Source organism: Artemia sp. Qi Xiang Cuo, chromosome 20, assembly GCF_049724085.1.
Source record: "Artemia sp. Qi Xiang Cuo chromosome 20, ASM4972408v1, whole genome shotgun sequence".
In the NCBI taxonomy this organism is placed as follows: Eukaryota; Metazoa; Arthropoda; class Branchiopoda; order Anostraca; family Artemiidae; genus Artemia; species Artemia sp. Qi Xiang Cuo.
Genome location: NC_142813.1, coordinates 45,546,320 through 45,568,038, shown reverse-complemented (window position 1 = coordinate 45,568,038; position 21,719 = coordinate 45,546,320). Strand labels below are relative to the sequence as shown.

At 36.3% G+C, this 21,719-nt stretch overlaps 1 protein-coding gene across 5 annotated transcripts in view; it reads left to right on the top strand.

Moving 5' to 3' along the window:
- LOC148940269 (DNA cross-link repair 1A protein-like) overlaps positions 1-21,719 on the top strand; it is a 320,311-nt gene that overhangs the window by 232,109 nt on the left and 66,483 nt on the right. Inside the window, exon 1 of one of the 5 annotated variants that reach the window (XM_089105743.1) lies at positions 12,333-12,421. The exons of 3 other annotated variants lie outside the window; for them this stretch is intronic. The gene's annotated coding sequence lies outside the window, so the exon portion shown is untranslated. Of the gene's footprint in view, positions 1-12,332; positions 12,422-21,719 lie in introns of those variants that run through there. One more of the 5 variants, XM_089105744.1, reaches the window with a different exon arrangement.

Below are 21,719 nucleotides of genomic sequence, written 5' to 3'. Positions count from 1 at the left end.
AGGAGGGTGTCCGAGCGCCGAAATATCTGGGGCACATCGGGGGAGTTAGGGTGGCGGGAGGGTAGAAATTGCGAAAATACTTAATATTGCACAGAGTATAGCTATTTCACGCTAATGTCGATCAGTTGAAGAACTTGTAAATTCTTAATGCTTGCAAGTGCAAATTAAAGCAAGGTAGATGTGAAAAGTAGAGTAGAGAGATAATACTCCCCCTCTACTCTTGACATCCCTCAATAGTGGAATTGCATCTGAAATTGAAAACATGGAGTGATATTCTACCAGACAAAATGCTAGAAAAAACTCCCCAGAATAAAAATATGCCCAATTTTGTTTTTTTTATCCTATTTATGCAGATACGCCCTTTTTGCCATTGGCGCAAAGAATTTTGAATACGCTACCAGATATTCGTTTTCAGCGCTTGTTTCTGCCCTAGATTCCATATTCAAACCTTCTTCAGCTCGTTGAAGCCTAGTAACTATTTTCTATAGCTGGAGGAAATTATCTTTCCTCAATCTAATTGTTTATTCTTTATTTATCATTTTACACTATTCAAGACGAAATTCGAGTTTTTGCCAAAAAAAGAATTATTTTTACTTCAGAAGTTTGACTACTTTAAATGAAATCTGCCGTCTCTCTAATACGCCTCAAAAGCGTAGATAGCTCTTGCGCAATAAGTGTCATCGACGACAAAGAGATTTTAAAAATAGTGTGGCCACTCGAGAGCCACGAGAGAATCTTCAAGTTACTGTAGGAAGTCGGTTACACATTGATTGCCGCAGATTTTACATGAAAAAGAAAGAGTGGCTGCCCTGGTGATGCTGAAAAGCCTGAGTTCTTGCACCTACTGAACTAACTAAGAGAGATATCAAGAAGCTAACACAAAGAGACCTACACAATCTTTGAAGACATGTCCTCTGAAGAAGAGCAGCACAAGTATATACCAGACAGCTTAGAATGGTTTCTTCACAAACTTTTTGCTAGAAAGAACATTTCAATAAAGATTTTATCGATCGAAATTCTGTTCAGTTACTGATAGTCCGAATGAACAAGGGTCCTGTTTCTAATACTAAGAAGTACAGAAAATCAAAAAGGGTGCAGCATGCCCAGTTTAGCAACCCCAGTTTAGCAGAAACAAGTTTGTACAGCATGTGGCTACCAATCCGGATCATGATATTTGCATTTTGTTTTTTTAAATAAAAAATAATTTGAGTTTTTAAAGCTAGAAATAACAGAAGCTGATATTAACCGATGCTCCAAAATTTCATTCAGAACAAACTTCTATTGAGCACCACTTTCCTTGTCATAGACCCATTTATTGAAGATAAAGAATTCCTACATTTGGTTTTTCATATTGTATTAAAATTTCTCTAACTTTACGAGGAAAAGCGCGTAAAATAAATATCGTCTCATTTTTCTCTGGGAAATATTTTTCGGCGTCTCATATTCGTTAAAAGTGTTCTCAAGTTTTATTTTTTCGTAAAATTTTCTCGAAAATCATTTTGTCACGTCTTATTTTCAATATTATGCGGCCTTTTCACTTCCACATCCTATTTTTGCGGATTATCAACATTTAGAACACGACTATCAAGTATTTCGTTTTTTCCACAGGGTGGCTCAGCCTCCCTGTTTTATGGGTTTAAATTTATGGTACGCAATTACAATTGTGAATTATAAGCACCGCATAATGAGATTCAACAATTTTTCAAATAACCGGAATATCTAGAGTTCATTAGACAATAACAACTTCTTTCACATCAAGCAATTTTATAAAAGAGAAATATATATCCGAAAAACGAATTACCAGGGGTTGGACGAGACAGTAAACTAAAAAACCGAGCGAATATTTCACTAATGAATTAGCTCGAACTTGTTTAAAACTCAAACAGGGGAACTACCCATAAAACAAATCACGTATCCACCCCGGATTCTGGTGCTTTCAATGTAATCTCCTCTTAGGCCGATTACTCAGTAGGACAGGTGGCTCTCACCTTACTTATCAAACATGCGCACAATACTGACAAATTCTCCTAATTTGCCGTCTTCAATAATCTTTCAACCTTCATCAGTGAAGATTATATCTAAGTCCCCCAATTCACTCAAATAATAACTCGACTCCCAATTTCTCTTCTTACCGTTCTTCTTACTCAACTCAGAATGCGATTAATTTCACGTTATTTCTCTTTATTATTGTCTAACTAGGCACAGCCCATTTAGATCTTCGTAATTCCATATTTTTTTCGTTTTCTCTACAATCTAAATAGGATACGGGTGTCACCACTTATTGGTAAGAAAATGGTGCTACACCACTTACTGGAGGGAAGCCTCGCTGGCGCAAAATATTGTAATGGAAAGTCCGCAGTTATCACTACTGTTCCGTAAATATAGAGTATGTTAATAGCCCATTACGGTTTAGCCTGCTCCAGGGTAAGATAATGTGATCGAATGGTCAAACGGCCAAACTCTAAGCAAAGGGTGCACCCAACATGGGTCAAGACTAAAATCTTTAGATATCTCCTCGTAGGTTAATTGAACCCTCCTGTCCATATAATAAATGAAGGTATGTCTCGCAACTCTTTTCCTACCCTGTCTGGGTTCCTGCAAAAATAGTCTCAACAGCTATAGAAAATAGCTTACTTGTTATCTTCCAAAAGGGTACACAAAAACACACATATAAATCCCCATACGGGGATTCAACTCTCAATACAAACTGAAAATAATATTTTAACACTAAAAGAATCTTTTGAAGAATCAAGGTTAATCAGAGGACAATCAGCCTTTCCCTCGTAAGCGACATCCCCCTCCCCCCCCAGAATACATCCGATCAAAGTAAAAATAAACATTTTTTTTTTAAATAGTCATGCCTTTAAATAACCATGCCTTTGTAGTTAAAGACCCCACCAGCAGCATCTGAGGTAAGGGCTATAAGTTAAGCTAGTTCCTCATTGCTAACACACATAGGCAGTGCAACTGCCCTGCCTAAGTAAAGAGCGAGGTGGGCACAATGTATTCCTTTTTGGGTTGCAGCGGTAGCTAGCTGCCTAGCAAGTCTAAGGGACGATCAAGTCCAATGCTAATAAATATAGTAACCAGAAACAAAAACAAACACGCATCCGTGACCTTTCTTCTGGCAAAATATACCAAATTCCACATTTTTGCAGAAAGGAGCTTGAAACCTTTGCAGAAAGGTTCTTTGATACGCTAAAACTGATAGTGAGCTTTTCATTAAGAATCTATGACTTTTGGGGGATGTTTTTTTCATTTTTCAAAGATAGGGCAAATTTTCTTAGCAAATTTTGATGAGTAAGACTAAACTTGATAAAACTTAAATATTTAAAATTAGCATTAAAATTGAATTCTTTTGATGTATCTATTGATATTAAAATTCCGTTTTTTAGAGTTTCTGTTACAATTGTAACGAGTCGCTTTGTGAAAACATAAAAAAATGAAAAAACTTGAGATAAGTATCAACACCATCTACTAGGGAAAGTTTTATATTCTCCTATTGCGGGGTCAGAACGGTGAGCAATCTAATCGCCTATATTCAGATATCTGCTGGCATATCTCTACAGCTATCCTCATCACAACTATCATAATTGTCATACTCATAGTCTATGACGACACCTATCACACCTATGACGATATCCACAGCCATAATTAATAAAACTCACATAATCGTAATAGTCATAATCACAACTATCACAACTATCCCTAGACATCATCCATGATAGATCTAGGACAGTTCCTCCCTGTCTCGATAACAGGTCCTCGGTATCGTGATAACTATGTAAAGCACCACCTGTCTTCTTCAGGTGGTCCTGATTTTGAAACTCTTCTCGGCCATTTTGAAAATGTGAACCTTCTCGGTCTCTTTGAAAATCTGATCCTTCTCGGCCTTTTCGAAAATCTGATATTCCTTGGCCTTTGTTAAAATGTAACCATGCTGTTCCTCTGTTATTATCTGACCCTTCTTGGCCATTTTGAATATCTGACCTTTCTTGATCTCGGTTGAAATCTAACCTTCCTGTTCCTCCGTTATTATTTGACCGTTCTCGGCTATTTTGGAAATCTAACCCTTCTTGGCCATTTTTAAAATGTGAACTTCGTCGGCCTCTTGAAAAATCTGATCCTCCTCTGCCTCCTTGAAAATATGACCTTCCTTGGTCATTTTGAAAATCTGAATCTCCTCGGTCGCTTCGAAAGTCTGACCGTCCTCGGCCTTTGTTAAAATCTAACCATCCTCTTCCTCTGTTCTTATCTGACCCTTCTCGGCCTCTTTGAAAATCCGAGTTTCCTCGGCCTCCTTGGAAATCTGACCTTCCTTGGCCACTTTGGAAATCTGTCCTTCCTTGGCCTCTGTTAACAACATTTCACCTTCCTCGACTTCTGTTAACGTCTAACCTTCCTCTTCCTCTGTTAGTATTTGACCCTTCTCGGTCTCTTTGAAAATCTGACATTCCTTGGCCTCTGTTAACATATGACCTTCGTCGATCTATGTTAAAATCTAACCGTCCTCTTCCTCTGTCGGTATATAACCATTCTCGGTTAGTTTGAAAGTTTGACCCTTCTCGGTTAGTTTGAAAATCTGACTCTCCTCGGTCACTTCGAAAATCTGACCTTTTTTGGTCTCTGTTAAAATCTAACCTTCCTCCTCCTCTGTTACTATCTGACCCTTCTCGGTCTCTTTGAAAATCCGAACCTCCTCGGCCTCTTTGAAAATCTGACCTTCCTTGGCCTCTGTTAAAATCTAACCGTCCTCTTCCTCTATTATTATCTGACCTTTTTCGGCCATTTTGAAAATTTGACCCTTCTCGGTCAATTTGAAAATATGACTCTCCTTGGTTGCTTCGAAAATCTGACCTTCCTCGGCCTTTGTAAAAATCTAACCTTCCTCTTCCTCTAAAATTATCTGACCCTTCTCGGCCTCTTTGAAAATCCGAACCTCCTTGGCCTCTTTGAAATTCTGATCTTCCTTGGCCTCTGTTAACATTCGACCTTCCTCGACCTCTGTTAAAACCTAGACTTCTTCTTCCTCTGTAATTATCTCTGTTAACATTTGACCTTTCTTGATCCCTGTTAAAATCTAACCTTTCATCTCCTCTGTTATTATCTGACCCTTCTCGGTCATTTTGAAAATTAGACTTTCCTCGGCCTCTGTTAACATTTGACCTTCCTCGACCTCTGTTAGAGTCATGTATTTCCCTACCTCCTTTAAAGTTCGGACCTCCTCTGCCTCTACCACCAACACCCGTACTGCCTCTATTTCTGTTAAGGTTAAATGCTTTTCCTCTACCTCTGCTTATGCCAGACACACTTTTATAACCCATCCCATGGTGGTCACTGTTCGTACCGCTTCTGCCTTTGTATAGGTCACTGGCATTTTCAGAAGAGTTACTTTTTCTTCTTTCTGTGTTTTTACAATCATTTGCTCTAGACTGGCTCACGTCATTGCGTCCTTTGTCAACATTCCCAAAATTTTGCATGTTAGGTACTGCTATTTGTTCACCAAGAGTGTTTCTATCCTGTTCAGTGACACTTTTTTTTCTTCTGTACCTACTGTTTCTTTACAAAGAGCAGTGGTTCTTTCTGTGTTATCGCCATCTTTTGCTGCAGACTGGTTTACGTCATGGCGTTGTTTGTCAACATTCTCAGAATTTTGCATTTTAGCTACTGCTATTTGTTCGCCAAGAGTATTTATATCCTATTCAGTGACACTTCGTGCTCCTGCCCCATCTACTGTTTCTTTACAAAGAACAGTGGCATCGCTATTTTCCTCTTTCAAAATACAAGGTGCTTCAAATTCCATATTTTAACGCTATAAATGATAAGCTTTGAGTCTTATAAATAGCAATTTTTGAGTGCCGGACAAATAATAAAGAATTTTAAATATATTTGTTTATTATTCTACTAATTAAAACATAGGACACCGAAATCTGTAGCCCTGAATGATCAAATTATTTTGCTCTTTTTAACTTTTTGTCTTAAAAAAGATAAAGAGATAATTTTAGAAAAACCTGCGCCAACAAAAAATAATGACATAATTTTTCAATCGATTTTATCAATGCCGTTTGACAAAGCATAATGAAATAAAGTTTCACAGGCTGGTGAAAAAAATAATAATATTCCCTAACCAAGAATGAAATTCTCAAGATGGTTTCAAACATATCCGATCTTGTTACCATATCGAAAAAATTTAACAATGCTCGTTATAAGACAGATCTTAAATAGTATTTTTTTCAGTAAAGTGTAAATTATGTTCTGGCCTTGGGAAGGCATAGGGGTTTTGAGCCCTACTAATGTTAATTTCTGCTCGTTTTGAGTTTGACTCGGTTATTTATTGTGATTTATGTTCGTTTTGGGTTTCATTTATTTATCAATGCCGATTTGTGGTAGTATCACGCTTGGTAGATTATTTGATATTATTTTTTGCTCATTTTTGGTTTAATGGAGTTTTTTGCTTTCCTTTGAAGAACTTATTTTATGGAAAAAGTTGTTTCTAATTAATTTCTGTTCGTTTTATATTGACAAATTCTTTTCAGGGAAAAAGAAAATGATACTTTAAATCTTTTCTTTTTTTAAGACTTTATAGTTTGGCCTTCTATTTGTATGCTAGAGAAAAAATTTCAGCAATTTTTAAAAGCATACAACATTTAAAAAATCCGGACACAAGTAGTATTGTTCAATTTAGTTTCATACCTCCTCTTGTTGACTTGAAATAGAAAACCTGATACCAGTCGAAAAAAAATCTGTTTACTTTCTTTGATAGCTTGGATACACTTAAGCTATTTTGATTTGGTTAAATTTTCAGAGCAGAAGTAGCCCCGACAGTTTGAATATAATACCCTCAGTCGTTCATGGGATACTGCTGAGATGGGATACTGCTGATATTGGGAATTAGTATTAGCACCGCGCATTTTGATTTAATCTTAAGGCAACATTTAGTTTTTAAAGATAATGGGAAAATGGGAGGTTGGGCGTGGGACGGGGACTAGTTGCCCTCAAATCACTTTCGACTATTAAAAGAGCATTAGTACTTTCTATTTTCAATCAAATGAGCCCTTTTTGAAGTTCCTACGACCATTCCTTCGATACGAAGTGCCCTGGTCTAAACAAAAAAAGAACTAATAATACATTGTACCCAGATCGATCTTTGCTATAATTAAATAAAAAAACACCAGTTTTTTAAACTGAAAGTAAGAAGCGACATTAACACTTAAAACGAACAGAAATTATTCCGTATATGAAAGGGGCTGTCCCCTCCTCAACGCCTCGCTCTTTACTCTAAAGTTTTTTATTTTAAAAAAAATAAAGTTGTGAGACAGAGTCAAACTTTAGCAATAATGGTTCTAGAAGATCGGAAGAGGGTGCATTCGAGCGGAAACTAAAGTTCTAGTGCTCTTTTTAACTGACCAAAAATATTGGAGGGCAACTGACTCTCCTCCCAAGCCCCTTTTAACCCCAAATTTATCCAATCAAAATTTTGGGATAGCCATTTTGTTTAGTATAGTTGAAAGATCATATAACTATGTCTTTAGGGTTAAAACTACCCCCCACAGTCTGTGGGGGGAGGTCTGTAATCTATGGAATTTGCCTATTTATTACATATAGTATTTATTGTATGGAAATATACAGACATTTTTGGGGGGGGGGGAATTTTGTGCTTGGGCTGAATGTCCATAGGGAGGATTGTCCTTGGAGAGGAAAATTTCGGACGAGTAAGATTTCCAGAGGAAATTTTAAACTGGGGGGATTTGACAAAATTCCTATACAAAATTCTTTGTAATGGTATTACATTCTCTTTACCTACTAAATTTTGCATGTGGATATGTTCCAGGGGAGTTATGCGGGGGCTATTTTCTGTGCGTTTCGATATCCAAGAAATATACACGGAAGGGGACATTTACGGAGTTATAGTGAAACCGATTAGAGATTAATATCTTTTTCAAATGAAAATATGCCAAGAATAATTTTCAGGCTGAATCGTCCGCAAGAAATTTTAGGGAAAGAGGGATTTTCAGCGAGGATGGAACTATTTGGACGGAATTTGAAGGGAGAAGTACACTTTACTTTGTATAAAATTTCCACAGAAGAGTTTCCCGTGAAGGGGGAGATATATTTCATCTAGGATTAGCGAAATTTATCGGTATTATTCAAAAACGATCAGAAATAAAATAAAAACAAGCTTTTTTTTTAATTGAAAGCAAGAAGCGACATTAAAACAAAATGAACAGGCATTATTCCATATATACAGGGTTGCCCCATCCTCAACACCTTGCTCTTTACGCTAAAGCTGTTAGCACTTTTAAAAAAGCTTCAATTTCTAAGTAAACGACCTCTGTGGTTCAGTAGATGCTATTAAATAATTGGGACAAACAGTCAAATCTTAGCGAAAAGAGCAAGGTATTGAGGAGGGGGCAGCCCTTCATATACGGAATAAATTCTCTTCGTTTTAAGTTTTAATATTGTTCTTTACTTTCAGTTAAAAAACTTATTTTCTTTATTTTAATCCAAGATAAATGTCGATTGCTACTTTGTTGAAATTCTTACCAGCAAAAGGAATGATCATTATTCCAGAAGTTTTGTGTAGAAAAATCATTACAGTTAGGAAAGACCACAGACAAAAAGTATATGACACAAATGTCTATGCAACCCAATCTTACAATGTTAAAAAAAAGGTTGGGTATCCGGGTGCCTATATGATATGTATGATGACGCTCATGCTTGATAGAAGCCTGAAAATGTGAGGATAAATGAGCATAAGCACCAAATTCAGCGTAAAATTAATGGACGTCTGTATTACATATATATTTTTTCTGTGAGTAAGACCTACCTTCAAATGTTGATGAAAACCCCATAATTACCCAAGAAAACCTGCTACTTCGGAAGTTTATATTTTTCGGCTGCCAAGGATTAGGGAGCCAAATATTATAGCAGAAGACTTAAATGAAAATATGTAGCAGAAAAGTCAGTAAAAAGTAAGATATTTCTTAAAGATACTAAAGTAATATTCCTTGTGTCTTAAAGTGACAGTTGTGACATTCATACTCATTTTTTTTTTTTTACCTTTTTATTTAAATTTGCTAATCCTTGTAGTACATAAAGTGAAAATTAAAGTCTTTGCAATTTTTCTTTTGGTTTGATGGAAGAAATTATACTTTATATCTTTTTAGATTTTTCTTTTAAAACTATTAAAATAATTGGCAAATTTTGTCAAAAAAAGTTAGCAAATTAAGCATGCAAGTAAATTAGAGTGCGTTTACATTCGGAATTTGCTAGAAAACTGGGACAGGGAACAGGAAGACAAGTAGTAAATGCTACATTTTCCACGGTTTTTCATTCTCTGGTTTTCTACACAGTTCTGCAATCATCACGTTTGTCCTTCTAAAATTCAAATAGTGAGAAAGTCTCTTTATTTTACTATTTCTGTGGGTTTTTGAAAGCCTCTTTATCCTTTTTGGTAAGTACCATAGCTCCTTTATCAAATTAATAAAAAAAAAACTTTCCCAATTATAAGTTTTTCAAAGAAAAGTAAAGGCCATTTTAAACTTAAGCTCAGTAGATACAAATGCCTCTTAAAATTCAAACTCAAAATGACCAGAAATTACTATTAAATAATAAATAACGTCCAACACATAAAGAATTGGAACAGGAGTCTGTCTCAGAATACATGCGATAAACTAAACCACAATAGATCAGACAGAATTAGCAGCAAGAATAGCTTGGATTTAGCTGCCAAATCAAGATTTAAATGAAAAAAATTAGTTCGCCCTTGAAGTATAAATGAAACTTAAAACGAACAGATATTAAATAAATAATGCAAACAAACATACAACAGGTATTAATGTAAATTAATAAATAAATCTTAAAACGAGTAAAACTTAAATTTAATATGTAAATCAAGCTTGAAACGAACAAAAATTACTAGAAACAAGAGTTTGGGTATCACCTCACTCTCTCACATGGATATCACACTCCTGTCCCAGGCCCTGGGGGTTGTGTCGACACAGGAGTTTTTCTTATCTGACCTTTGAACTATTTTTTAACGAATTGGCCATACGCAAAGGAGCTTTTGTTATATGATCTTTGAAATTTTTAACAAAATGGCTACCTAAAATTTTTATCAGATGTATTTGGGGGAAAAGGGCTTGGGGGAGGGGGGATAGTTGCCCTCTGATCACTTTTGACTCTTAAAAAGGGCACTAGCACTCTCGATTGCCCTTCGATCTCTTTTGAGTCTTAAAAAGTGAACAAGAACTTTCAATTTCCAATCAAATGAGCTCTCTCGGAAGTTCATACGAGCATCCCTTCCATGAGAACTATATATGTCCATAGAGCTTTACTCATAACACCTGCCTCTGGGTCGTGGGGGGCTGCGTCAACACAGGAATTTTTCTTATCTGACCTTTGAACTATTTTTTAAGAAATGGCTATTATAAAACTTTCATCGGATGAGCTTGGGGAAAAAGAGTGTGTAGTGGGGCAGGGGCTAGTTGCCCTCGGATATATTTTGACTCTTAAAAATTGAACTAGAACTTTCAATTTCCAACCAAATGAGATCTCTCTGAAGTTTTTACGAGCATCCCTTTCATCAGAACCGTATACGCCCTCAGGACAACACTTACAACGCCTATCTCCTGGGCCTTGGGGGGAGTTTTTGTTATCTAATTTTGGAACAATTTCCAAAAACTGGTTATCTCGAAATTTGTAGTGGATGGGTTCGGGGAAAAAAGGGCGTTGAGCGGGGCTAGTTGTTTTTAACTCTCTTGACTCTTAAAAAGTGAAATAGAACTTTCACTTTCCAAGCATATGAGACCTCTATGAAGTTTATAATAGCATCCCTTTCATAAGAACCATACATGCCCTTAGGGCATAACTTAGAACGCCTTCCCTTGGGCCCGGGGGGGGGGCTTATATTAACACCGGAGTTTTTCTTATCCGACCTTTGAACTATTTTTAACAAAATTTCTATCTAAAAATTTTCCTCAGATTGGTTTGGAAAAAGAAGGCGTGGGGGAGGGGGTGCCAGTTGCCCTTGGATCTCTGTTGACTATTAAAAAGTGAGCTCAAACTTCCAATTTCCAATCAAATGAGCCCTCTCTGAAGTTTAGATGAGCATCCCTTTTATAAGAACCATATATGCCCCAGGGCAAAACTTACAACGCCTGCCCCTGGTTTATGGGGGGTTGTGACGACACCTGAGTTTTTTTATCTGACTTTGGCGCAATTTTTAACTTAATGACTAATGGCCAATATCTCAAAATTTTATTGGATGAATTTGGAGAAAAGAGGGCGTGGGGAGGGGGGGGCTAGTTGCCCTCCAATCTTTTTTGACTCTTAAAAAGTGAACAAGAACTTTTAATTTCCAATCAAATGAGTCCTCTTTGAAGTTAATACGAGCCTCCCTTCCATAAGACCCACATATGCCCCCAGGGCATAACTTACAAGGCATGCCCTTGGGCCCTGGTGGGTTTTGTTGACACGGAAATTTTTGTTATATGATCTTTAAACTATTTTAAACAAAATAGCTGTCTTAAGATTTAATCAGATGCATTTGGGAAAAAAGGGTTTAGGCGGGGGAAGGGGACGCTGGTTAACCTCTGATATCTTTTGATGCTTAAAAAGTGATCTAGAACTTTCAATTTCCAATCAAATGACCCTTCTCTGAAGTTTATTCGAGCATTCCTTCCATAAGAACCATATATGCCCCCAGGGCATAACTTCTAACACTTACCCTGAAGACTGTGGGGGGAGTGTCCTGCTTAAACATAGTTTCTAGAACTATCAACTACGTTGAACAAAATGGCAGTATCAAAATTTTGATTGGATGTGTTTGGGGAACTGGTGGGCGTGGAAGGGGTGTTAGTTGCCTTCCAATCACTTTTGACTCTTAAAAAAGCACTAGAACTCTCGATTTGCAATCGAATGAGCCCCCTTTGAAGTTTCTACGAAAAACCCTTCCATATGAAGTGCCTCTGGGAAAAAAAAATAATAAAACATTGGAGCCGTATGGCCTTTACTATAGGTGATGCTATAGCGTTGCCTCTGATTTGTTGCTTGATAAGGCTTCAACCGGAACCTCCTGATTTTTGGTATACCAGCGCATTAATTGACATTTTTTTGTACCCTACCCAGAAACAGAAAAATGGAGCAGTAGTAGCAGTCTACATCACCAAGTTTTCCAGTTCTCCGTCCTGATTGTCTAGCATACGCCGAATGTAGGCATGGCCCTAAAATTTAGTCTATTTTGCCCCACTACAGAACAGTCACATTAGCAAACCTGGCAATGTCTAGATCATAAATTTCGAAATGTTTTGCCGCGAGATTTGAGATTTTTTGAAGAATTAACAAACTTTTTTCACCAGACAAGAGAAGAGGGTTAATCAGCCATCATCAAGAATAATTATAGCTCCGTCTTAAAAGTAAGGTATGTTTAAAATGTCAAAATTCTAGTTGAGGGGCCTCTTGCTAGCCTATTTTGAATTGGCTAGGCTAGTAATGAATTGAGTTAGCCTAAATGACAGTTTCAGTAATGAATCCAGGGCCTAGACCTAAAAATACTCGATCAAGGTGTTCTCAAGCCACTTGTTCTTTCCTTAGGCTATTTGTTGGGCTTAGAAGATTGCATAGCATAGATAACTAGGCTGATGTAGTCTATAGGGGTATTAATGCACAATTGGGGCTGTTGAGAAGGAAATATGTTAAGAAAACCATCTTATTCTATAAAAGGCTATATTGAAAAATTTTGGTGAACACATTTTAAAGCTAGGCTACTCCCACTATAGGGGGAAGGCTCAATACTTGGGACAATATTTTTGATTTTCTTCTTTCTCCTTGATACTTTGCAGTGCAGAAACAAAAATTTTTCAGCATCATCTGCATTAATCAAGGAAGATTTTAGCAAGTTTTCAAGTTCTGAAATTAATTTGTTTTCAAGAAAATATATTCTTTTGACAACTACCCATTTTGTCCCAAGTATAGAACTGGGCACCATAGATGAGACACTTGGAAACCATACTTGGGACCGACAATAAAAACATTTATTTGATGCAAAACTCAGTTATTTAATAGAGATAACATATAAAATTAAAGAACAAAACACAGCTGTATGAACAAGCTTCAACCAGAAGTTGTTCACATATTCACAACATGTTAAATGGTGACAAATCAAGGGGAAAGACAAAATGTCCAACCTGTCTTTTGGTCTGTCCAGAAGGCTCAGGCTTTGGCAAGATCATCACAATTTCAGTAGAACTATACCAGTATGAAGCATCAATGGGGATGAATTTCAAAAATGGAGCAATCCTCTTGAAACTACAAACCTGTACTTATTTTTCCTCTGCCATTTTTGAAACAATTTCACCAACACTATTAGGCCCATTTTTTTAGCACTAAGATCTTACATCTTTCTGCAAAGATTATTGTTTTTCAACTCATCTTTGTTCTAAGATCTTACAGCTTGCTGATGTTGATAAAATATGTGAAAAACACCATCTTTCTGCCATATAGAACAATGATGAGAGAACTTTGATGATCTATTCATCATTGTTCTCAGACCGCTGATCAGAGAAGAATGATGAAAGACATTTGCACAAAAACAACAAAAGATATAAGATGTTTGTTCAAAGAATTCACTTTTAAGCTTTTTCTGAAAAAAGATGTAAGATCTTAGCACATTGATGAGTGAAAAAACAGGCCTAATGATGAGTAGATCATCAAAGTTCTCTCATCATTGTTCTGTATGGTAAGACAGTGGCAGTCTTCACACTTTTTGCTAACATCAGTGAGCTGTAAGATCTTAGAACAAAGATGAGTTAAAAAATAATAATCTTTGCAGAAAGATGTATGATCTTAGTGCTAAAAAATGGGCCACTTTCCTTTTTTGGTGTCCTTTTCAAGTACTGAGACAAAGTTTCATAGCACCAAATTGGGTAAATTTGCAGGTGGCACAACAATTTAGCTAGGATGAAAGTGAAAATGTCATTTTATGCTATTTCATAATAAAATAATTGCTTCTGTTACAAATTGCATCTTGAGCCCTTAAAGGGGCCCCAAAAGTATTTTATATGAATTATGAAAGAGCATAAAAAAGCATCAAATGATGTTTTCACTTTCATCCTAGGTAAATTATTTTGCCTATTGTTAATTTACCTTGAATTTTACACTCCCATCCCCCTAATGTGCAAATATATACCCTGAATTGTTGACAGCAAGTTTCAAATTGCAAGATTCAGTTCTATTTTTTCAACAGCATTTGAAAAAGTTGAAATGGTAGTAAAACAGTTTGAATTGAGATGCCTAATAATTGAGGTCTGAATTGTTATAAATAAGTATTTTTGGAATATATTACTCTTGAACAACTTATTTACAAACTAGTGATATGTTTTTAACCACTTTTCAATAACTTAACTAGTGTTGATAACCTTTTTGTGTGGTTACAAAATGAAATACCTTCAGGCTCCTTTAAGGGCTCAAGATGCAATTTGCAACAGAAGTGATTATTGTAACATGAAAGAGCATAAAAAAACCATCAAATGACATTCTCACTTTCACCCTAGCTAAATAACTGTGTCACCTGCAAATTTACCCCAAATTTAGGGTTTCTCTCAGCTGAAGGTCCTTCCTGAGCATCTGGTTTGATTGGTTCAATCAAGTCCAAAATATCTTCCAAGCTACTTCTACTTTCAGTGAAAAAGGACTGCCTAGGATTTTTGCTTTTTTGATGAGTGTTTTTGAGAGCTCCCTTAGATTTCCTAGTTTGTCAAAGTGCAGTCCCCTCCTCAATCTTCTTCTTTTTGGGAGTATCTGTCAGTATTTGACAGACCCCTTTCAGTGGGCCTTTGGTTATGACCTTTCTGGGATGAGCTTTAGGATGCGGTCTTATTATGGCAGGCAAAACACTGGTTTGAAGTGCAGGTGATTCCTAAATCATGAGGGGCTCCACCCTCCTCTTCTGATTCTGAGGATAGCAGTCTTCATCTCTGGGTTCTGATGCAGGCTTACTCAGTAGTCTATTGGTGACAGTTGATGGTGAAGAATTGTTGTTGACAAAAATGTAATCATTAAATAGGCAATTATGTGTTACTCAAAACCCTGCAGTGATTTTGGTTTGGGTAACTGGAAGTAGATAAGTAACACCTAGAAACTGTAGAATTTTGTACAGAGAAACTGGAATGCCTGGATTGTTGACCATCCAGTTTCTGTAACATGTTTGGAGACAAGGTCAAGAGGATTACATGATTATCATGATGCCTGGATAGCTTCAACTTATAAATAGGACTCATGATTACCCATAATGATTAACTGTGGCTTGTCTTGGTTTGGCTGGACAGTGGCAATGAAGTGAAGCAGAAACTTGTTGAATACAGAAGCTGTAGTCCAGCCACTGTTGCTAACACATGCAACAGTACCAGGTGGAGCCCCTAGAGTCATCCTTGGTGTTGTCTTTTTCCTTGGGAAGACAAGTATTGGTGGATCTGAGTTTCCAGCTGCTGAAACACAAGCAAGAATAGTTGTGGTCTGACCCCTCTCAGCCAAAGTCACCCTTCGAACTTGATGGACTTCTGTCTGATGGAGAGAGAGAGGCACACCTGGTCATGACCATCAGAAAGCTTGGAAAAGAAGGTCCCAAAATTGTAACAAGAGAGAGAGAATGCATAATGCAAAATTTTTCAGCAAGTCCAGAACAAAAGAAGAGAAGAGGGTAAATGTCCCCTCCTTGTCTACGCCCATGCATGGGACATGTCCCAAGTGCCCATACTTGGGACAGTCCCAAGTACAGAACCTTATATGTCACTGCAATCATGAATTTTTTTTCAACAATTATGACAAAAACACTGATTCTAGTTCATAAAGATAATAATTGACAAACCAGAGCCAATAAATGATTACTGTAAACCTAGCATTTCCCAAGACAGTTCATGGAACTCCACAAAAAATGTTGATGCCTAACCTGAAATTTTTGATCCTTCCACAAAATAACAAAATGGCTACTGTCAATTTCAAACTTGTGCAAATGCCATCTGATAGAGAGGTACTTCCTTCCAATTATTTGGGGATTTTTTTGCTAGATGGTTTCACGGTATGTGACCTCTGTCCCAAGTATGCGACCTTCTCCCTACTTTAGCCCCATCCCACCCTTTAATAGCCTAGTCAAAATGGTACTTGTATGATAAACTCCCTACCACTCAAGTTGTCCATTCATTGATGCATTATAACTAGACCCCAGCGCCGCGCCGATGAGGGAAGAGCGGCGGTGGGGCCAAAAATAGCGCGCCACGCCGCGCCGCTGGTAAGATGTCGGCGGCGCGCCACCAGCTAGATGTTGGCGGCAAGCTGCCGGCGGGATCAATGTTGACTGCAAACATTAATGTTTTCATCAGTCTTTCTCAAATCACAGCTTAAATTTACAACAGATTCGAGCCTATTCATGAGTTCAAAAATTCACAAGTTGCTGGCTGACAACTGGTCTCCTTTGTTATTCATCAAGACAAGTAGAAATCTGGTAGAAACAAAATGGCTGTGACGTTTCAGAACCCTTTCATAATCCGAGTAGTTGAAGTATCTATTAGCTATGTATTCTTAACATAAATAATTATCAAAATTAGTAGTTTTTTTCATCAAGCATTACTGTATACAAAACTTCAAATACCATATCACAAAATTTGTCAGTTATCTGGGTAAAAACTTTGAAAAAAATTTGAACTTAAAAGATTAATTTTTTAATAATACGCTTTGTCAATATTTGCTTTTCCAAATTTAAAACAGTTGAAATGGGCGACTTTGATATCGATTGTTTTTTTTTTGCTCTTTTGGATTCCTGAGAAGTCTTACTTATATTAAAAACTGGTGTTTAATAACAATTTAAAAAAATGAATATAAAGTTTTTTTTTGGCTTCCTTATAGAATATATGTCATGTAGGCTAAGGCTGAACTGCTGCTTTTTTATGGGCTTTGGCTGCTCTTTTGGATATTAGTAATTTTTTCTTTTGGGGATTCATTCCGAATTATAAACTGATAAATACCTAATATCAGTCAAATTATAAACTGCATCTAAAAGGAGTAGATTTATCAAATTGAAAAATACATGATGAACACTTCACATGAAAACATTTCAACTACAATGAAACAAAAAACGCTTAATGGTTTATTTGGTATGAAGAAAAATTAAGTGCCAGCTATTTTCTTAGGTAAAAAATGAAAAACTCATCCGTTTTAAATGTAATTAAATGAAATAATATGCAGACTGAAGTAGCTCCATTAAGATGTTGGGATTTTCATCCTAGTTTGTCACTTTTAATCCAAGCAAAATGTTAGGACACTTAGTGTCAGTTATTGAGTTTAAGCTTTTATTTCCAAATGCTCACAAAAAATACCAAATTTAAGAAAGTTGCAACAATAAGTCACATTTGGTCAAAATACTCAAAGACTCCCCTTTGATCCCCACCCAGGCTCAAAGCTTCTGCTATGGTCATTTCCATGGAAATCTCCAAAGAGTTTCTTTTTAAAATAGCTTTTAAGTGTAGTTAGGGGTATTTAGCCTTTTTTGCTTTTCTTCAAAGCTTTGAAAAAAGTGTTATAATATTCCAAATGTTACATTTGTTTTATTTCTGCATATTTTTGGTAAACATTTTTGGGGTAATCAAATTTTTTAAACCACTGTAGATACTTCAGAACATTGCAACATCTATTACCCTGAGGTAATAAGACTGTCAAAGACTCCTCCTTAAACCTCCCAAATTGAAAGCTTTTATTATGACCTGGCCTTTTAATGTAACTTGGGCACTTGACAAAGGGCGCCATTGTCACTCAAGCGCAACTGTTAGGTGGGGATGTTGATATCGTTTTCGTCACACCAATTCGTTTTAGTGTGAATCTGCCTGGTACTTATGAATGAATGTTTTCAAAGTAAACCCGTTTCATCAATAAGAAAAAAAACAGGTTGGACACATATGTCCCTTTTCCTTTGGACAACAAACCATGCAAGTGCTGTATCAAGTATAACTCACGAAAATCTTGTTAATTTTTGTGAACTGTTTGGCATCCCTGCTTTAAATAAAAAAAAATCAAGGTACTATCAATTAAATATAATACCTCCCTATGCCCCCCCCCCCTCTGGATACCATCTTCATAGGATACCGTCTCTGCTTTAAATAAAAAAAAAATAATTAACTTATTGGCACCCCTGCTTTAAAAAAAAACGAGGTATTATCATTTATATATGATAGCTCACTACCCCCCCCCCTGGGATACCATGTTGATAGGATGCCGTTTCCGCTTTAAATTAAAAAAAAATTAGCTTTTTGGGATCCCTGCTTTCAATAAAAAGAAATTCGAGATATTATTTAAATGAAATACCTCCCTACCCCCCCCCCCTCTGGATACCACCTTGATAGGATACCTTCTCAGCTTTCATTAGAAAAATAATTTACTTAATAATTAACTAGGTCACTGTATGGTTCAAACAAACATGCAAAATAACGTAAACAGCTTAGTGTTCCTTGAAAAAAAAAATTGAGGGTATGAGTAAAGGGATACAAAGACAACAACAAAAATGTCAAAATTATTCAGATATACCTCAAATTACTGAAAAACTGAGTCATAGATTCGCCGTGGCATTCAATAATATTCAAAGAATCTAATTAAAAGGGAGCATACACAAAAGCCAAATTAGGTCAGTAGCCTATGAGAAATCGCAAAATACCCAAGACAATGAACAAGTCCTAATGGGGGGCCCTTGGTCTATCAAAATATTTCAACGGTTTCCCAGGGAATTCAATATCATTTTCTTCTGTCTCCACTTTAAATGAAAAAAATAATTATATTTTTGGCATTCCTGCTTTCAATAAAAAAAATGAGGCATTATCGTTTAAAAATGATAGCCCCCGACCCCCCCCCCCTATAGGCAAAAGTTTACAATTTTTTTATGAAGCACATTTTTGGGGTAACTTACGGTTCAATATTTAATTCCCAAACCTTGTACATAGCTTAGTCTATAGCTAAATTTTGTCTTAATCGATGGTTGTTTTTTTTGTGGGGGGGGGGGGTAAAAAAGTTTCAGAAAGAAGATTGTATTCTATCAGGGTTCAACAGTTGTGTATTAAAAATTAAGAAAATGTTATCTAAAAACAGCAACAAAAAATCTGCAAATTTACAATTCAGCTGTAGAAACAATCTGTCGGCTGTCAATTTCAAAATCCAACTGAAGACTGGAGCTGTATAGTAGTGATTGCGTTCTATAATTCTATTCAACTGGAAAATAAAATTCTTGACTACGAATGATGTAAGAAATAGCGATTAGGAAACTGCATTCGAAACTGACTTAAACTCATTTCATAAAGACGATTCTTTTTTTATCTACATATGAAGAACTGTGTATACTACAATATTTGCAATTGCATATTGCATCTGTCTGGTTTTTATGCAAAGTAACAAAAGAGACGAAAATTAATGAGCAAGAGTGTAGTGAAGAATTATGGTATGCAAATTAATATTTGGCAGGGAAAGTCACTGGTGATAAATTGCTAGGGGTGGCACCTTGATTGAGTGATTTTCGGGAAACCAAATTTTGTTTCGGGGTGATGCATAGATTTTTGGAAAAATACCCGAAAATTCGGGGATAGTGCAAGTCCTGCTTGATTTCTAATCAGGCAAATCGAAATACTAAACCACCCGAGAAGAAAAAGCTCCGACTTTGCGGTTGACGCAATAAAGAATTGCCACAAAATTAATTTGAAGTCGACCAAACGCCGTCACCTCTGCCGGCGGCGGCGTGGTGGTGGCACGCCCGTTGCGGGACGACACTTCGGTGGCGTTTGACCGGCCTCTCGTCGGCGGCGTTCGATTGATCCGTCGGCGCGGCGCCGGGGTCTAATTATAACACTATTCTTTATAGTTTATTTCAGCTTAGTATAAGACAAGACAAAGAGAAGTGATAGAATAGATAGAAAATATATAATTTAGGCTTTATATTTGCAGTTTAGGAGGGGTTGGGGGTAAAGTATTTGGACTGTGTGAAGTTAAAAAACAATTCTTACTCCATAATATGTAAAATAATTAGGCTTGCAGACCTGCTATACTTTACCCTCTCCCTAGGGGCTAAAGTAATCACATGTAGGCTAAAGTAATCACATTAGACTACTACTTAATTCCCTATTCAATGCTCTTTCCTATTTATAATCTTCCCTTAAGTGACAATTTCACCCCTATCCCTAGTAAAGCTACATGTATCCATACACTAGGATAAAGGCACTGATGATTCAACAGGGCAATTTTGGAACCACTGTCAAAATTTTACTGCAAAACAGGATAACTCTGCTTGACTTTGAACACCATCTCTTGAAGCCTTCATTATGCTTTGCAATGCAAACATGGGCACTATATCTAATACACCCAGATAAGAGAAGAATATTCAAATCAATCAGTTCTCTCTTTTCAATACAAAATGATATCCTGAAATTTTTTAGCTATTTAATGTTCAAACTGTCATTACTTGGCTATTTTTTGGCAAAAAAGTTAGGATCAGCACCAATGCATCAAGATACACCTGATCTTCTTGAAACTGTAGCCACATTGGCTTTTTCTTGATAAAATCAAGTTTAAAATGGCAGCTAATATTATATTGACATAACCATTTTCCAAGTGTCAAAAAATTCTTGTCTGATGTAGTGGAATACCAGACCAATTCAAAATGTTCCTTCAGCCAAATTCAAATGTAGATAATGGCTTCTTTTATGAGATTCATTTCTTTTGAGAATATCTTCTAGCAACCTTGTCAATATTGTCAACAGACAGCAACAGGCCCTGTCAAAATATAGGGGACTCTGTCAAAACCTCACTGAACATGTAAAACAAACAAGAAACAATTGGTGTCAACATTCAAGGGTCCTCTGACAAAAACAGTTATCAAATTTACAGGTACTTTCTTAACAACAAGAGATTTTGATGATTATCATTTGTAATAATATCTCACACAAAAAAAAAATTAAAAAAAGTTTTTTGTTAATCCTAGTTTTACTGATTTGATGCTAGATTTTTCTATCAGCTGAGGAACTGGTGCTTGGCCTCATGCTATGTTCACATTTTTCAGCATTTGACTTAGTTGTTCACAACACTCTTAATTCATTTATTGCTGAACAAATTTGAAGTACATCCTCTCTTATTAAATTTTATACATGTTTTCTTTCAAATAGATCCCAAGCTGTAAAATGCAAAATATTCTCTCTGAATCCCTCCCTAATTGTTGTGGAATTCCTATCCCACCCAAAATTCTAATGAAACATGTTAAACTCCTTGGCGTCACAAACTTCTAATAATCTTAAGTAGGACATGCATATTTCAATAATTGCAGACTTTCCAGACAAAGGATAGTCAAAACTAAAATCGTTTGAAGTAGATTAAACTGGTAGATTAACTTTGAAATGGCCAAATGTTGACAAACACTTTAACTGTGATCAACAAAGAAATCTTTGCTCAACCATTAAAGCTAAGAGAAAGCAGGCCATTCCAGATAGCGTTTATAAAGAGGCTTATATCACACTATTATATTACACATTATATATAGAGACCCAGGTCACACAATTACACTCCATATGATTGTACAATTTCATCCCTATACTTAAAGCAATTTTCAGTTTTTTGCTTCCTCTATCTGAATAGCGTTTTACACATTTAAAAAAGTTGAAGAGAAACAAAGAAATAAAGTAAAAAGGGTAGGCATGTCAAAT